This window comes from Macrotis lagotis, chromosome X, assembly GCF_037893015.1.
Source record: "Macrotis lagotis isolate mMagLag1 chromosome X, bilby.v1.9.chrom.fasta, whole genome shotgun sequence".
NCBI classification, from domain to species: Eukaryota; Metazoa; Chordata; class Mammalia; order Peramelemorphia; family Peramelidae; genus Macrotis; species Macrotis lagotis.
In genome coordinates, this window is record NC_133666.1 from 83,433,539 (window position 1) to 83,439,007 (window position 5,469).

Below are 5,469 nucleotides of genomic sequence, written 5' to 3' on the forward strand. Positions count from 1 at the left end.
CCTTCTTCATCCCTTCTCTATTCTTCTTTATGAAAGATGAAAGACTATAATCATTTATAATCCAACATATGGGATCATGTTCACATCTGTACACATGTACTAACTGATTCTTTTTTTAGAGGATACTTTAATTCTATTTCCTCATAAACATTAGAATCATTGTTTCTATGCCTAAGCATATGAGTACTTCCACATTCATTCTCTATTCATTTGAATGAGTTTTCATATTAGATCTTTTCATGTTTCTGTATGTGAGTACAAGCCGAAATTCTTGCTATGTCCACTGATTAGAATTCTCTTACATTCTCTTTATCTGACTGAAGCCATTCTCTTGCTTCTTTCCCTATAGGAAGACCGTTGTGGAATGTGCACGAGATTTGAGTATAACTCATATCTCAGAATAGAGACAGAGAATGAGGATGCGTGTATATGTAAGAAGAAACTCAAAGGAATAATTGTTATCAAAAAATATATTATGAAATTACTATAGTGGACATTGTGTACAGAAATGCCCCACGGTAGGATCTTCTTTAACTAATAAAGAATCAAGTTTAATATCTAAATATCAAAGCAATCAGCCAGAAGTTCCAGATTGATTATATAAGCAGTTAGGAATCAAAGAGGGATAGTCAAACTGGGAGTCTGGGGCAGGCAAGAGATGATAATCATGGAACCCCTCGAAGAGGATTCCAAAATGTCCATGATATTTTTGAAGAATATTTTTTGAAATGACTGTCCTGGAGATACATGATCATAGACATGTCTGTCCTTCTTTCTGCCTGTCCCCTCCACTGGACTTTCATAGACATCCCACCCACTTGTTACCTTATAGTCAGCACCACTCCCTCTCACATTCATTTTCCTCTCCTCTACCCATTCCTCTGCTCACTTGTCATTCTCTAAAAGACCTTCTCTACCTCAGTTTCCCTCGACCACTGGTGGTTTAAAAGACTTCAGCTCCCCATGCAGTTTCCTAACAGTGATTGTTCTGTAAGCTGAGCAGGGAGGCAGAGAACTCCAGGGCCTGGACTGATGGTCATCGACCAGCTGCTCAGTGGCAGACCTCCCCCTATCCCCCTGTGCAAAACCACCGAGCTTTGTGTATTCTTATCCAGGAGGACTCCAATATTTGCTCTATATTTTCTCATCATGTGTGCGTGGAGTCCACCATTCCTTCTCTATTATTTAAAAATCATGAATGACTCTTTATAATTCTACATAGGAGATAACATAAACATGGATGTATTTATGTTCTAATTTATTATTTCTATAAAGTCATTTCTAAGATTTATTAATGCTAATTCCTCATAATCAATCGGAATCATTGCTTCTATTCCTAAGTATATGACTACTCTCACATTCATTCTCTGTTCTTTTGTTTTTTTTAGTTGAATTAAGCCCTTTATTTAATGTTACAAAAAATATTTAGTCAAACAGACCAAAACCCATGTCATCATCAGACTCCTCGGATTTTTCTTTTTTTGCTTCTTCTTTCTTCTTCTCCTCAGCTGGGGCAGCTGCACTAGCAGGAGCAGCACCTCCAGCAGGGGCTGCACCACCAGCTGCTGTGGCAGGTCCACCAACTCCTACATTGCAGATGACACTTCCAATACTGACATTAGACAGAGCCTTTGCAAATAATCCAGGCCAGAATGGTTCAACATTCACACCTGCTGCTTTAATGAGGGCGTTAATTTTATCTTCCGTGACCATAACTTCGTCGTCGTGAAGGATGAGGGCAGAGCAGGTGCAGGCGAGCTCAGAGACGGCCATTTCGGGGGATGGAGGAGACTTGTTTGTAGTGGTGCTGGCTGCCGGCTGAAGTGGAGTCACCTCAACACGGGATTAGCTTCCGAAGGAGAACCGAGCACCTTACAGACAACTGAGGAGAGGGCCATTCTCTGTTCTTTTAAATGAGTTCTCATATTACATCTTTTCACATTTGCATGTGTCTCTCTGTGTATAAAATTTTGCCTCCTTGCTATGTTTACTGATGAGTTCTCGTCTCCCATCTGGCTCTAGTCTATATGGACCGAGTGGGAAAATATTCAAATACATGAATATAGACTGAGAATGAGGATACCTGCATATATAAGAAAATAAACAGAATGAATCTGCAGAAGTGAAGTATAGAGAAACACTCTAAGGGCCTCTAAGAGCCAAAAGAACACATTTCATTTCATTTCCCATGACTTTAGGGTTTGTCTTCCTATAATGTACATAATGTAATATCTTGGATCATTGTGTCCTGTTCAGCTCAGTCCCCAGATCATCAAGGCTAAGACATCAGGGAGGGGTTTTTCTCAACTTTGTATTTGGCTCCCTGCCTAGGGGGGAGTTTCCTACAAAGAAGGGATTTGATCAACATTTATCCAAGTCATTCATTCTAGACAACAATTTGGTGTAAAGCCCTAAATCTGAGTGAAATAGGAATATCTTCATGTCTAGAAAATGACATTGCTTAGTATGTCCTGCAAAGAAGCCAACATCAGGTCCCTGTACCACATGTCCCAAAAGTTATAGTGCTCCTTAACATTCTGGAATCTTTCAGAGTTTAGGGTTTGGGATCTAGATCAAAACATTCGCAGCAAAACTCTGGGGACAGAAAGAACCTGGAAGAAAGCAGAGTACTGTTGATTTCAGGTGTGGATGAAGGAATAATTCTGAAAAATGAAGACTGTATTGAGTTTCAGGTCTTGCCTGGCCCATAGTAGGTGCTTTATGAATGTTGATCACTGACTGGGGCAAAGCCAGATGCTGGACTAAGGGCTCCTCAAACAGGATCTCATATACTTCACACAACAGACCTATGGGGAAGTTATAATCCCCCTTTTCAGATAAGGAAATTGAGGCAGCAGAAGCTCAGTGTCTGTGTTAGGATCTCACTATATTTGAACCCTGGGCTTTCTGACTTCAGGCTTGGTGTTCTCCCTAGCATGCCTCTTAGTTGGCAAATGGCACTTGACTACAATAGAATGTGACTGGCCCACATGTAATGACAAAAACGGTGATTTCAGAGTAATTTGGGGAGACTTATAGCAATGACTAGAGAGTAAAACAAGGAAGACCAGGGAGGCAGTCTGCAGCCAGAGGGCAAAGAACAATGCTCCATGACATGAGTATAGGAAGAGTATAGGTATATCTGTATGTGTTTTGGTATGTGTTTGTGTGTGACTGATGAGTGATATACATATATATGAAGAGAGAGAGAGAGAGAATTGTGCCATTTCCTCCAGTCACATACTCTTTTCTTTTCAGACATTCATGTTACATGGAGAAGGTCAGACATGAATGGCTTCTATCCTGGAAACACATTGCTGTCTTCTACTGTCCTTCAATTTATTTTACCTCCAGTATTTACTGAAATAAATCAAATGATTAGCTGTCTTTTCTCAGGGCCTGTTGAGGAAGTGTTCATAGCTCTCTTAATGAAGTTTCTCTCCTATATTTCTGGTCTCATATGAACAACCATTGATATTGGCTTACTTGATGGGTAATGACATCACCAGTCACCTAGGTGAAGCAGGAAGATGCCCCCCTTCCACTGTATCCCCCTGACATCTTATTCTTCTTCTACCAATCAGCATCCATCTCCCATGCTCCATCTCCCACTCATTTTCTGCTTCCCCCCAGATCACTGACTCCTTTCCCCTTCCCCCACTCCTTCTCCTGCTCATTTTCCCTTCTTTCTCATATCTTCTAAGGCTCATTTACCCCCTCCTCTTGAATTTCTATTCTCCCAACTAACTTCTCTGCCTCATCTCTCCTCCTCCACAGCTACAGGTGACTTGTAGGTGGGTGGGTAGGGTTGAAGAGGACCCTAGGGTCAAGAATGATTCCTGGGGACCCCTTGCCCTTTGTTCAGAAGGCCCTCTGTCCCCTCTCACCCCCTTCAAAACCACTTGACTTCATATATTCTTAGCCAAGAGGGATGAAATATTTGGATTCACTTATGGAATGAATGTTTCTATCTCTATTTCTTGATTTGAGTATTGAATTGCTCTTATTTAAATCCTGCTTATGGAATTATATGTATATATAAGCATATATTTATATATATTTGATTGTAAAATCCTACTTAAAGCAAAAACATATTTCATTTATGTACATAGTCTATATTGATCTGTGTATATACACATGCATAACTACAGTGCTTACTGTAAACAATAAATAATTCATATTTGTGCAGATCAATGTTGAGAATATATGGCAAATCATACAAAATAACATAGAAAAAAAATCCTAAATACGTAAGTATATGCTCAGATTCTCTCTCTTCTTTCCTATATATATTTATTGCTAAACAGGATTTCTAAATTCTGTCTGCTCAAAAGCAATAGCAAATGTTCCCTCTATGGCTATGCATATGAGTATGCATGTTGTAACTTTCTTTTGAACAATATGATCACTCATTCATCTCTTTTCTTATGCTGCTATTCCCTCACTGTATTCATGTCTAAGAGTTTTCTCAGGTCTTCCCTCTCTACCTGAATGTATTCTAATGCTTTTCTCCTGGTGCGAAAATGTATGCAAACTACTATCCCCATTCATGCAATCAATGTGAACATTCATTTAGAGGAAGAGAAGGTAATAAGGGCACCAAGAGTTATAATGATATAAATGGAATGACTAGTCAAAGTTATAGGACTCTCAGAGGAACATATAGACTATGTAAGTGTTCATCACTGGGAGCATACAAAGAGAATACAATATTTCCTCATGGAAGGACACACCCTTATTTGAAAATTTGTGGGTCTAAAACCTCGGAGTGTCTTATACAGTGGTTGTATAGATTTTTACTTGTGTTTCCCACTTTTCACACTTGCTGTCTTGGCACCCATTGTTTCACATATGTTACTGCTATATTAGGTGACAATTTGCCATGTTCTGCCCAAAAATGGCTCAGACAAGATTTTTGTTCAGAACTGAATTCAAGTTCAAAGTGATCTAGTTTGCCAAAATGAATGGAAATCCTGCTGCTGAATGTCAGTTTGGTCATTCTATAACTGAGAAAACAATTTGAGCCTGGCTATGGGAAGGAAAACATGTGACTGAAGACACCCAGGAAGAAGAAGGCCAAGAGAGAAAAGGCAGCCAAATGGCCTGAGTTAGAGAGGGAACTGAAGAGAAGGATCAAAAAGCAAAGGGCCACTGGAATTCCTGTGTCCACCAAGATGGTTCAGCAGGAAGCCAGAAGAATTGCTGATGTAAAAGGAGTTATTGATTTCAAAGGAGGACACAGTGGGTGCATCAGGTTTATGGAATGGAATGGACTAAACGTGTCCAAACACCAGACATCCCCAGGGAGTATTTGTGGTCAACCACAGACCACAGCACAGGCAGGAGAGCAGAGTCTCTCATTTTTTAAAAAAGTATCCTTTGTTTAATTTTGTATTTTATTTTCCCCAGTTACATGTAAAAACAATTTTAATAAGAATTTTTTTGTACTTTAAGTTTTTATTTACTTTG

At 39.5% G+C, this 5,469-nt stretch overlaps 1 pseudogene; it reads right to left on the reverse strand.

Annotated features, from left to right (window-relative positions):
* Positions 1 to 1,403: 1,403 nt before the first annotated feature.
* Positions 1,404 to 1,804, reverse strand: LOC141499652 (large ribosomal subunit protein P1 pseudogene; annotated as a pseudogene).
* Positions 1,805 to 5,469: the final 3,665 nt, after the last annotated feature.